This window comes from Trachypithecus francoisi, unplaced genomic scaffold (genome assembly GCF_009764315.1).
Source record: "Trachypithecus francoisi isolate TF-2019V2 unplaced genomic scaffold, Tfra_2.0 Lachesis_group10, whole genome shotgun sequence".
NCBI classification, from domain to species: domain Eukaryota; kingdom Metazoa; phylum Chordata; class Mammalia; order Primates; family Cercopithecidae; genus Trachypithecus; species Trachypithecus francoisi.
In genome coordinates, this window is record NW_022681455.1 from 1,771,490 (window position 1) to 1,783,698 (window position 12,209).

Sequence of the window (12,209 nt, forward strand, 5' to 3'; positions counted from 1 at the left end):
CAATTGATTTTTATGTACAGAGTAGTTTTGGAACACGTGCTTTAGAACACAGTTGAATTTAAAAAGGGTTGTTTTATTTTCTATTTTAAAGGTAAAATAATGAATTTGTAATCTATTACATGAACGTATAATCTTTTTTTAGTATGAGACACAGAGCACACAGCAAGATGCTAATGTATATATGAACTAACTTCTAAGAGAATGCTGAGGAATAATTCAATATTTTGCAGTTCTTTAGAGTACTTTTTAAAAACAAGTGTGACTGATAAGCTTTCTGAAATTGTTCTATTTACATATGATGAACAAAATAACCTAACATTAAATCCTCTAAAATAATAAGGCTCAAAATCTTTGTTACTGGTTTATTCAGAGGCTAATATAGCTGGGCACAGTGCAAACCGGCTTCCCCTGCCGCCTTGTGAATCCTCACCTGGAGAAACCCCTTTGAGGGTAAGGTCACTGGCCTTCGTTACTGCTGGGTCTTGCATGTGTGCCCTGGAGCAGAAGCTGTCCCCTGGTACATGCAAATGGTATTCAGGCAACCACTCACCAGGGACCCTATTTAGACCACTAAACTCATGTGATTTAGGCCTGTGAGTAAAGGTCATGTGGCTGCCAGGAAATCAAAAGAAAAAAAGTATGTTTCATCCACAATCTTTCAAAAGGCAAGAAAGCAAATTTGGAAGCCTGTTATTTTTATTCTTTTCTATTAACAGTTTGTTAAGATATAATTCACACCCATAAAATTCACCCTTTTAGAAGATTATAATTCAGTGGTTTTTAGTATATTCACAGCAGTATATGCAATCAACACCATCTAAGCCCAGAACATTTTCATCACCCCAAAAAGAAATTCCGTACCTAGTACTCAGTACCTTAGTACCTAGTATCAGCAGCCACTCTCTGATCCCCAGCTCCAACTCTGACCCCAACAGCCCTGTCACTATGTATTTGCCTACTGTGGATATTTCATACAAATGGAATCATACAATAGGTGGCTTTTAGTGGCCGGCTTCTTTCGCTTACCATGTTTTCATTTTGGTTGAGTATATACCTATGAATGTAGTTGCTGGGTCATACAGTAACACTATATTTAACATTCTGAAGAACTACCAGACCATTTTCCAAAATGGCTGCATCATTTCACATTCTCACCATCAATTAATAAGAGTTCCAATTTCTCCACGTTACATAGACTTGTTGTTGTCTTTTTTGTTATATCCATCCTAGTGGTGTGAAGTGGTATCTCAGTGTGGATTTTCTTTTTCCTAATAAATAATGTTCAGCATCTTTTCATATGCTTATCAGCCATTTGTATCTTGTCTTTGTAGAAATGTGTATCTGAATCCTTTAGCCATTTTTAAATTGGGTCATTGGTTGAGTTGTAAAAGTTTTCTCACATACACACACACACACACACACACACCACACACACATATATATACTGAATACAAGTCCCTTATCAAATCTATGACTTGCAATCTTTATTTATTTATTTATTTTGTTGAGACAGAGTCTTGCTCTGTCGCCCAGGCTGGAGTGCAGTGGCCAGATCTCGGCTCGCCACAAGCTCCGCCTCCCGGGTTCATGCCATTCTCCTGCCTCAGCCTCCCGAGTAGCTGGAACTACAGGTGTCCGCCACCACGCCCGGCTAATTTTTTGTATTTTTAGTAAAGACAGGGTTTCACCGTGTTAGCCAGGATGGTCTCGATCTGCTGACCTCGTGATCCGCCCGCCTCGGACTCCCAAAGTGCCGGGATTACAGGCGTGAGCCACCATGCCTGGCCTTGACTTGCAATCTTTCCTCCCATTATGATGGTTGTCTTTTTACTTTTTTTTTTTTTTTTTTTAATGGAGTCTCGCTCTGTCACCTAGGCTGGAGTGCAATGGCGCAATCTCAGCTCACTGCAACCTCCGCCTCCGGGATTCAAGTGATTATCCTGCCTCAGCCTCCTGAGTAGCTCAGATTACAGGCGTGCACCACCATGCCTGGCTAATTTTTGTATTCTTAGTAGAGACAGGGTTTCACCATGCTGGCTAGGCTGGTCTTGATCTCCTGACCTCGTGATCCACCCACCTTGGCCTCCCAAAAGTGCTGGGATTACAGGCATGAGCCACCATGCCTGGCCTACTTCCTTTTTTTTTTTTGAGATGGAGTCTCGCTCTGTCGCCCAGGCTGGAGTGTAGTGGCGCAATCTCGGCTCACTGCAAGCTCCACCTCCCGGGTTCACACCATTCTCCTGCCTCAGCCTCACAAGTAGCTGGGACTACAGGCGCCTGCCCCCGTGCCTGGCTAATTTTTTGTATTTTTAGTGGAGACAGGGTTTCACTGTAGTCTCGATCTCCTGACCTCGTGATCTGCCCGCCTCGGCCTCCCAAAGTGCTGGGATTACAGGCGTGAGTCACCACACCCTGTCTCCCAACCTCCCCCCCCCTTTTTTTTTTAAAGACAGGGTCTCATTATGCTGCCCAGGCTGGAGTACAGTGGCTATTCACGGGCATAATCATAGCAAACTACAGCCTCAAACCCTGCTTAAGTGATCCTCCTACCTCAGCCTCTTGCTGAATAGCTGGGAATACAGGCATGTGGTACAGTGCTGGGCTAACGTCTTTTCACTTTCTTACTGGTGTCTTATGAAGCACAGAAGTCCCATTTATCTACTTTTTATTTTGTTGTGTGTGCTTTCAATGTTATATCTAAGAACACTTTACTTAAACCAAGATCATGAAGATTTACTCCTAATGGTATATTCCAAGAGTTTTATAGTTTTGTCTCATGCATTTAATTCTGTGATCCATTTTGAGTTAAATTTTGTGTATGGTTAGGGGTCCAACTTCATTTTCTGCAGATGGATATCTAGTTGTTCCAGCACCATTTGTTGAAAAGGTCGGTTTTTCCCTGTTGAATGGTTTTTGCACTGGGTCATTCTGTTATCAGGAAAAGCCACGGCCTTATTTTGGGAAACAGTGTACTGAGAAGGCCTTGGGAGAGGGCATGTCAGGGCTCTGGGACCACTGGTAGTGGTCACTGAGCAGATCACTCAACCACTTCTGCTGGCCGTAGTTTCCTCACCACATCAGTGCCACAACTGTAATTTATATGACACTTTACAATTCAAAAGTGCTTTTGTTCGAGCTTTGTAACAATCCTAGGGGAAACAGAAACTGGGTCCTGAGGTTCAGAAAGACGGAGTTGCTACGAGTCACGCTGCCTAGGAGCAGCAGAACCAGGACTCCAAGCAAGTCCCTGGATGATGCTCACCACAAAAGCTGAATTCAGCCACCCCCTCTGTGAGGGCCTCATAAAAGCCAGAGGCTCTGAGGAGAAACACGTGCACACACAGACACACACAACTGCCCACGCTTTCCAGAGATTTGTGGATTGCAGATTAAGAAACCTTAAACTAGATCTTCCTGAATATCTTCTCTGACATCAAGTGTCTGTACTCAAAATATTTTTAGGTGTAAGTTCTTATCCCATGGTATTTGCACTCCTTTTCAAGGGACCAGTCAAATTTGAACAATAATGAGAATGTTGTGAGTTTTTTCTCTTTCCTTGACTAGGTTTTCATTTATATACATGCTGCCTGAACAGCTCCAAGAAGGAATAGCTAGTATTTTTTAAGTACTCAGTACCAGACACATGCATATCATCCTAGGCATTTTGCGAGTATATATTATTTAATCCTAAGAACAGGTAAGTATTTACACTGACACAGAGAAGCTACAGCAAGTGGTGACACCATCTGTTGTGTTCGTGGTGAATGTTCTATACATTGACTAGATTACACACGGATATGTTACATTCACAGTGAACCACACGTCCTAGCATAGGCAACTTAACTGTTTTGTGCTGAATGTTCTATACATTGACTGGATTACACACAGGTATGCTACATTCACAGTGAACCACATGTCCTAGCATAAGCACCTTAACCGTTAGAACATAGAATAAAGAAACTGTCAACCTGAAAGTTTTCACTTATGCCAGGGAATCCAGTTTAGATAACTAACAGGTCATTATTCAGAGCACATACCTCATGGAAAAGAATTAAGCACTGTTAGACTAAAGATAGTAAATAAGATAGGAGAGTATGGGGGGAAGGATGGTTGCATGTTTGCAGATTTTGAGGTAACTCCAGAGAGAATTAAGCACATGTGTTTGATATTCAACATGCTACAGGATAAGATTAGCTGATAAAATTTAACTGATTATGAAGTGTTTTATAATATAGAGTAACAAATTAAGCGGTTTCCTTGAAAAAGAAAATCTGAACAGTATGTTGTGACTCATCAACTCCTAAAGCTTACAAGTGTTGGCCAGGCACAGTGGCTCACACCTGTAGTCCAACACTTTGGGAGGCTGAGGCCAGAGGACCAGTTGAGCCCTGGAGATCAAGACCAGTCTGGGCAACACAGAAAGGTCCTGTGTCTACAAAAAAAATTTAAAGTAAAAAAAATTAGCCGACCATGGCGGCACACACCAGTGGTCCCAGCTACTCAAGAGGCTGAAGCAGAAGAATTACTTGAACCCAGGAGGTTGGGGTTGCAGTGGGCCATGATCATGACACGGCACTCCAATCTATGCAACAGAGCAAGACTCTGTCTCAAAATGAAACGCAGGTTAAAAAAAAAAAGAAAATAAAATAAAGTAAGAGTTCTTCAGTTTCCCAAGTGGCTGGGACTACAGGTGGCCGCCATCACGCCTGGCTAATTTTTTTTTTGTATTTTTAGTAGAGACGAGACTTCACTGTGTTAGCCAGATGGTCTCGATCTGCTGACCTCATGATCCACCTGCCTCGGCCTCCCGAAGTGCTAGGATTACAGGCATGACCCACTGCGCCCGGCCAAAGAAAGATTATTTTTCAGTAAAACTAAAGGTTAGGAGTGTGATTCTGAAACACATGAAAACATGGAAGGTTCAGAGAGCTACAGTCCACAGGTCAAATCTGACCTACCATCTGCTTCTGTAATTAAGTTTTATAGGGCACAGCCCTAATAAACACTCATTTGTTTACAGGTTTCCTATGCTTGTTTCCACACTATGACAGCAGACTTGAATAGCTGCAACACAGGTATTTCCCATGAAGCCAAAAATATTTACTCTCTGGACCTTTACAGAAGAAGCTTCCAAACCCCCGAAACTAAACCACAGTTATAACTGGGAGCCAAAATGAGTAGGGTTTTGGTTGTGGTTGCTTTTTATCATTATCTTTTTCTCTATCTTCTCAGTACTATGGGATGATTATGAAGTAGATTTCCAATCACAAAGAGAGTTGCATTTTCAGAGGCATGCAGACCAAGTTAACAGTAAAAATCTTCTTTCACCTAATAAGGAGAACAAAAAATCAGACTGATAAAAAAACAAGCCTACAAAATACTGCCCAAACTCACTTTCTTGAAATATTTTCTTCAGTGGGCTCCCATATCCCCACATTCTTCCAGTTTTTTTTCCACTCGACTGGCATCAATTCTCCAGGCTGTTGTGCCAGTGCCTGCCAGTCTACCAGGTCCCCTGCACCCCGACTCCAGCCTTGGGCTCAGTGCTGAGGTTTTTCTACCCCAACCCACCCTCCAGCTGTGTCATCACTCAGTCTGGGGTCTCAATTCACCATCTGTCCAAATGGGCCCAAAGGCCCACCTCCAGGGCACCTCTTGGAGCAGCAGCCTCTCATATGTTCCTGTCCACTTGCTGTACCTAATGGCATGTCACACTGAGATGGCCCCAAAGAGGGTTCCTGAAGCTGTCTCCAAAGCTCTTCTTTCCCATGGCCCCTCCCTCTGTGTAAATAGCACCCATTCCAAACAAAACCTAGGAATCTTCCCTAACACTTCCTTCCCTGTGCAGCTTACTGAAATCTAACCAGTTCCCACCACTTAGCCCACACCTTAATTTAGTCTGGCATCACCTTTCATGGGAACCACTGCAAGAACCTCTGACTAGTTCAATTTCAGTCCTTCCCCACCTGGCACTCTGGTACTTGACCTCATAACCTACCACACTCATCCCCCACTACGATGATGCAGCCTCTCCGGCCACCCTGTGGTCCTACTCTGGTGTCAGCTGGTCCTGCCTGGAGCCTTCATGCTGCTGACCCCTCTGTATGCTGTGCCCCTCACCACTTCCCTGCCTCCCTCTCTAAAAACATCCCATGCTCGCCAGTCTATGCTTATCCACCCCTCTCTTTATCTTGCTTCATTTCACCTTAATTTTAAACTTTTATTTTATCTGTTTACTTATTTATGATCTATCTCACCCATTAAAATGTAAGCTCCATGAGAGCTGGGTTTCATCTTGTTCTCTGCAGTGTCTCCCATGCCTGAAGCATGGCTTGGCACAGTATTTGCTAAGTGAATGAAGACAGTGTGCAAACTAATGAGAAATCTAAACGACAAATACACATACATCAAAATAAAACCACAAAAGCCAGTAGGAAAGAAAATGTGCTATCAGAATAAAACAAATTTGATAATTTAATATCACTGAAATAAAAGGTAAAATTTCAAAGGGCAAGACAGATAAAACTCTATATAAATTTCAAAGCTTCCCAGCACTTTGGGAGGCCGAGATGGGCGGATCACGAGGTCAGGAGATCGAGACCATCCTGGCTAACACGGTGAAACCCCGTCTCTACTAAAAATACAAAAACGAGCCGGGCGATGTGGCGGGCGCCTGTAGTCCCAGCTACTCGGGAGGCTGAGGCAGGAGAATGGCGTGAACCCGGGAGGCGGAGCTTGCAGTGAGCTGAGATCTGGCCACTGCATTCCAGTCCGGGCGACAGAGCGAGACTCTGCCTCAAAAAAAAAAAAAAAACAAACAACAACAACAACAAAAAAAAACAAAATAAATTTCAAAGCTTTAGCATAACAACAACAATAGTTTTAACAGTTACACTATATAAAGAGTCAGAATTCAGAGTGCAGAAGAAGAATCTTAGACATAATTGAAGTGCAGGTGGGAGGAGATAGTTACTAAAATATCCAAAGACACGGTGATGGGATATTCATTCGTAAGGCGCAGTCAGGGCAGTCTCAGAGGCGAGTAGTAAAGCCGGAGAAATGACAGAAAAATGTAAAGTCATAGGAAACAGGAAATTTAAGTTCAAATATAAAGTTAATTACTCTTATCAACATTCAAAGATATAAACAGATATCCAAAGAATTGTCCACATTTATTTATGAGTGGTAAATCATAGCCTTTCTTAAAGCAAACAGAAAATTAGAATGAGTCCTTTAAATGGGCTGAAAGGGATAAGATATAGATGCTGAAAGTTCACATGTCAATTCTGTAGTCTGCAACATGGAATGTAAATCCCAGGTGCTTTTAAAGCCACAGCAGGGAAGACTTGAGTTCACTGTGCTAGGCCTCACAGCAAATAAAACAAATGATAACACTCACTCCAGGATCACTGAAGCCCTTTTACCTCTCCAAACTCATTATAACTAAATGTTAATTTTTTAACTATGTGAACTTGAACAGAGATGAAAGAGGGTATTCTAACCAAGTAGGACAAGATAAATGCCACTATTAACATGCAATATATTGACCAGTCATAATAGTGACAAACTATTACTTATATTAGATGATTACAAGAGAAAATAGACTGTGTCTGATCAGTGGAGTGGTTGTCATGTGTTGGTAACTATGGTGCTCACAACTTTACATATTTAAAATGACCACCAAAACTGAATCCCTGAGGTCAGAAATGTCACACATTGTGACTCTTTTCCCAAGAAGCACAGCAAGTAACGTTCCAGCTTCTGAATTCAGGATCTTGGATGATCCTGAGAGACTGCTGATCAGGCACCATTCTGGAGCTCTCTGCAAGGCCCACTCCCAACTTAGGGGGTTTATAGTGTTCCAACTCCTCCCCTTGGTCCTGAGTCTCTCATAATGGACTAGCTCTCTTCCTCAAATGGCAGTCTGGGAAGTAAATTTCGGGTTCAGAGACAGAGAGGCAGCTATAGTTATCAGGAGTCTAGTGTGAGTGGTTTGCCAGGTCTGCCCCACTGTGGCTCCCTCGTATTTCCCCCTCACATACTGTACTCTTACTTCAAAATATTAATACAATTAAAGAGCACACATTTTTAAAATTCTGAAATCTACTGAAAGCAAAAGCTAGGGTAAATGAAAAAGACCACAAACAGCCGCTACCCCACTAGTCTGTAAACTCTACAGGCGTAGGGCCCTTAACTATTTCTGTTCACCATTAAATCCCCAAGAATTGCACAGAGGTAAAAAGATATCTGTAATTTTAAAATAGAAAGCCACGTGAAGAGAAGTTTCTTTTTTTTTTTTTTGAGACGGAGTCTGGCTCTGTTACCCGGGCTGGAGTGCAGTGGCCGGATCTCAGCTCACTGTAAGCTCCACCTCCTGGGTTCCCGCCATTCTCTTGCCTCAGCCTCCGGAGTAGCTGGGACTACAGGCGCCGCCACCTCGCCCGGCTAGTTTTTTGTATTTTTTTAGTAGAGACGGGGTTTCACCGTGTTAGCCAGGATGGTTTCGATCTCCTGACCTCGTGATCCGCCCGTCTCGGCCTCCCAAAGTGCTGGGATTACAGGCTTGAGCCACCGCGCCCGGCCGAGAAGTTTCATTTATTTATAAGAAATTAGATGAAATATATATTTAAGTATCCTGTAAATGTTAATAGAACTATTATCTTCTGAAGTGTAAATGAATTAAGGGAAAGTATTTGAATAACAATTTTAGTAAGGAAAAACATTTCAAACACAGCAGAAGAGAAGTCCAAAACAAATTAATGAGTAAGGCTGAACACTTTTCAGGCTTTTTAGCTGAAACAAGAAGAATATATGTAGGAATGTGAAGATAGGCACAACGGCTTGGAACATACGTTGTTTGCCTCTTCAGACCCGTATGGTTCAGCGGGACGGCCTCTAAGTTCCTAGCGATTTGTCCTTCCCAGTTTGATTTCCTGCCGTCTCAGGGTCTTGGTGTTTGCCCCTTCCCTCTACTCAGAACATTTTCTCCAGGGTTCACGCCTCCCTTCCTTCAGCCAAAAGGATTCCCGGACCTGGCCATCTCTACTTTCACCTCATCCTCCCCTGGCATGCTTCACTTTGGAGAACTCAGTCCATTGGACTCTAAGTACAGAGAAAGCATCTTCATTGGTTTAGTGAGCTTGTAAGCTTCATGAGGTTAAGGGCTCTGTTCATTTTTTCTCATTGCTCCTACCACTTAGAAGAATACCTGCCCCATGGAAAGTACTCAGGAAACATTACTTGAATGAATAAGACAGTATTGGTCTGAAGCTTAGGCATATAGTTCCCCAATGATTTCAGTACACAATTAAGAATGGAACAAACTTTATATATGGAGCAAATTCCATTTAAAAAATCTCAATGAATGAGCCAAAGTTTCCTGACTACAAATGTGGTGTTGGAAAGAGATCTGTCTGCAAAAGAACTAAATGTGGTAAAAGATAACCAGAGAACAGGAAATCTTTTCCTCTAACATTTGATTTCACAGACACAAGAGGAGGCTCATGATACCAGTGAGCTGGAAATGCATAAGACCACACAAGCAGCTGCAGTGTTTACTGCTTCCCTGTAAGTGAAAGTTATTAATCAAGGACAGCAACAATAAAACATTGCTTTCCATCATGGATCAGTTTTTCCTAGTTAGCAGCTCAGCAGAGCTGACATTTATTTAGCAGCTGGGGCCAGATGCAAATCTTTCCCCTCCTGCCACCCCGGCTCCAGAGCTAGACAGGAACTAGGCAGGTGTGGACCTAGAAGCACTGCAGCTCAGTGGGCAGGGAAGGAATCGAGAGAAGGTGCACCCTACCATGAGCAGGCCACAGGCTCTGATTCCAGGCAATCCAAAAGTGAAGGAGACAGGGCCTTGCCCTCCCCTCCTGGAGCCTGCCTTACGGGTGTCGATGAGACAGGGTTTGAAGAGGCTACAAAAGGGAGGCCACAGGGATTAAGAAAGGCATCCTGAGATGGTGACAAAGTATGGGAGTGGGAGGATAGAGATCCAAAGGAGGGACAGATGACATGGACAGATCAAAGTAGGGTCCATGGGCACAGGGAGGGGAATACCACACACTGGGACCCGTCAGGGAGGTGGGAGGAAGGAGAGTGTCAGGATAAATAGCTAATCCATGCAGGGCTTAATACCTAGGTGATGGGTTGATGGGTGCAGCCAACTACCACGGCACATGTTTGCCCATGTGACATACCTGCACGTCCTGCAAGGCATCCCGGAACTTAAATTAAAAAGAAATAGTAGGGTCCACGGGGGTGGGCAGGGGTGGGGGATAGGGACTGGGGGAGTGGGGGGTTGGAGAGGTGATGAGACATTCTAATGGGGGCGGGGATCATCAGCATGAGCAAAAGGAGAGACAAATGCACTGGCAATGTTTGGGGAACAGAGTGCTATATTGATGTAATGTAAGTAGAAGCTATTCTGGAGCAAATCATATATGCCAGTCTATAGTTTGTTCAGCGGGCACTGGGGAGCTGGCAATGGCTCTGGAGCAGAGGACAGCATCACTTTATCTGGCCCTTTCACCAGTGCTATACTCCCAACCGTTCTACTTGCCTCCAGCCCAGCCCAAGGCCCAGCCCTATAGTTCGGAAACTTTTCTTCCTCACACTCATAACCCCAATTTTGTACGATTTTTCCTTATTCTTTTGCAATTCCATTTTTCTTCAAAAATGTTTATAATTACAATTTGGAACAATATACAGGGTTGTTAGTCCACCAGAGTGACAAATGCTAACCAGACTAAACAAATGTGACATCTTGGTTTGCCTTTGTATGCTCAAGGCATATGAAGGTATAGTTCCCTTAGAGTTTTGAAATGCTCAAAGTAGACTAAGGGCTCTCATAGGGAATCAGAACACTGATGACACAGGACAAGGTAACAATCCCCAAATGCACCCTGCTCCCGGTGACTCTGATGAGAGGCAAGGCTGCACACACTGCTTCTGTCCGTCCACTCTCCACACCGTCGGGGCCATGACTTTCCGTCTCTCACCACCACTGCTTAGTACACAGGAGGGCTGGAAAATATTTGTTGAAATAATGGTATCGATTTTTGTCATGTGTTTACATTTTAGCCACAGAGGTGAACTGGAGCTCTCACAAGTCAGAGTAGAAAGCATAGGCGGGACTCTGTTCTCACAACACCCTCCAGCTCTTGGCTTTTTCTAAGGACCCAGCCGCTGCTCTGGAAGGCCGACCACGCTTTAACAACCTCGCCAAATCTGTCAGCTCTTCTGACTTGCTAACTCCAAAATGAAGAACAGTTGCCCCACTAACATTCCTTGAGTTTGAGAACCTTCATTTCTAAAATATTGGGTTCTGCGCCCCCCACCCTGACTTCAGTTATAACTCCTTGGTCACAATTCTCTGCCACTTCCACATCCTCTGAGAACCTCTGGTCCTATTCCTGAAAGCCTCTCATTCTTTTTCAGTTAAAAAATACATTACATAATTTTAAAATAAATGCTAATTTGTTTTAATTAGTTAAATTATTTAAAATAAATATTAAACTAAGTCTCCTGGGTTTTTATTTTTAGAAAATCTTAATTTAAAAATACTTTGAGACTCCAACTATCAGAAATTAGCCATATTAGATGTTTTTTCTCTGTCATTTTACAGTTTATCAGTTGCTGATAAATACAGAAAAACCTGTCATGATTTCTGTACAAGAAAATGTCACCAGAAGTAACTACCCAGGTTTTTCTAGAGAAAAACTCACAGAGATTCTTTACAGATAAACAGAAATAACAAATCAACTTACCTAATGGAATTTATTATAGCAGGAATACTTAACTAAGAATTCACAGGGTCCATGGACAAAACTCAGGAGAGCACACAGATTTGGCTTAAAAAATTAAAAAATGTGTGTCTTCATTTTCACTCAGTTCTATCTGAAATTTGGAATTCCCTTCTATTTTGAATGTAAGCCAACAATCCTCAGTAATAATAGTACTTGCGACCTTTCCACCAATAGAGACAGCAGCCATTTCAACACTACTATACAGTCACTGCAGATGACTGGAGGCATCACTTGTGCCCATCACTGCTTTGAAGTTCCAATGTTTACCAGGCCCACTGCCAGATCTTGTGCTATAATGTGTTATGGCACATTATTATATCACAAACCTGGTTTTTAGGTATATTAACAGATTAAGAGTCAGTTTCCTTGGCAATTCTATGCATTTGGTTTATACCTCTA

The 12,209-nt window shown here is 42.8% G+C and overlaps 1 protein-coding gene across 5 annotated transcripts in view; it reads right to left on the bottom strand.

Moving 5' to 3' along the window:
* GMDS (GDP-mannose 4,6-dehydratase) overlaps window positions 1-12,209 on the bottom strand; it is a 632,097-nt gene that overhangs the window by 350,528 nt on the left and 269,360 nt on the right. The gene's annotated exons all lie outside the window — the stretch shown is intronic.